Raw genomic sequence first — 533 nt, 5'->3', positions numbered from 1 at the left:
AGAATAGGGACATAGAGTGCTTGGATTCCTTAAAGGTTGAGATTTAGTTATTAGGATTTAGTAAATCCAGTTTGAATGTTTTAAATCCCAAAAATTATCTCCAAATTTATTAATTTTTTTCGAAAAGTTCTGCCCAGTTGAGCAAACTCAATGTCTCTTTTTTCAAATCCCATAAATTTGTAGATTCATGGGATTTAGTAAATCTCCGAAATCCGTGAAATCTGAATTTATCAAATCAACAGCTTTATTTCGTAAAAAAAATGGCTGTCCGGGTAGATTTAGCCTACATCCAGATTAAATCCGGGGCTAACTTACCAGACAGCTACTTAAGGTACTGCAAGTTAAGGTGTCCGGTCAGGCATTTTATCGAGCAACTTGTGGACAACATTATTGCCATACCTTTTTGTTGATTAGGTCAAAACTTCTGGGCTTTTTCGGCGGTCCAGCGGTGGCTTTAGGAGAACAGATGATGCGGGAGGGAGAGTATGGGCCGAGGAGGAGGCTGTGGTATTGCGGGAGAAATTTGGAAGGGA

This window comes from Phalaenopsis equestris, unplaced genomic scaffold (assembly GCF_001263595.1).
Source record: "Phalaenopsis equestris unplaced genomic scaffold, ASM126359v1 Scaffold221934, whole genome shotgun sequence".
Classification (NCBI taxonomy): domain Eukaryota; kingdom Viridiplantae; phylum Streptophyta; class Magnoliopsida; order Asparagales; family Orchidaceae; genus Phalaenopsis; species Phalaenopsis equestris.
The sequence above is the reverse complement of the archived record's forward strand: the minus strand, read 5'-3'. Positions refer to the sequence as shown.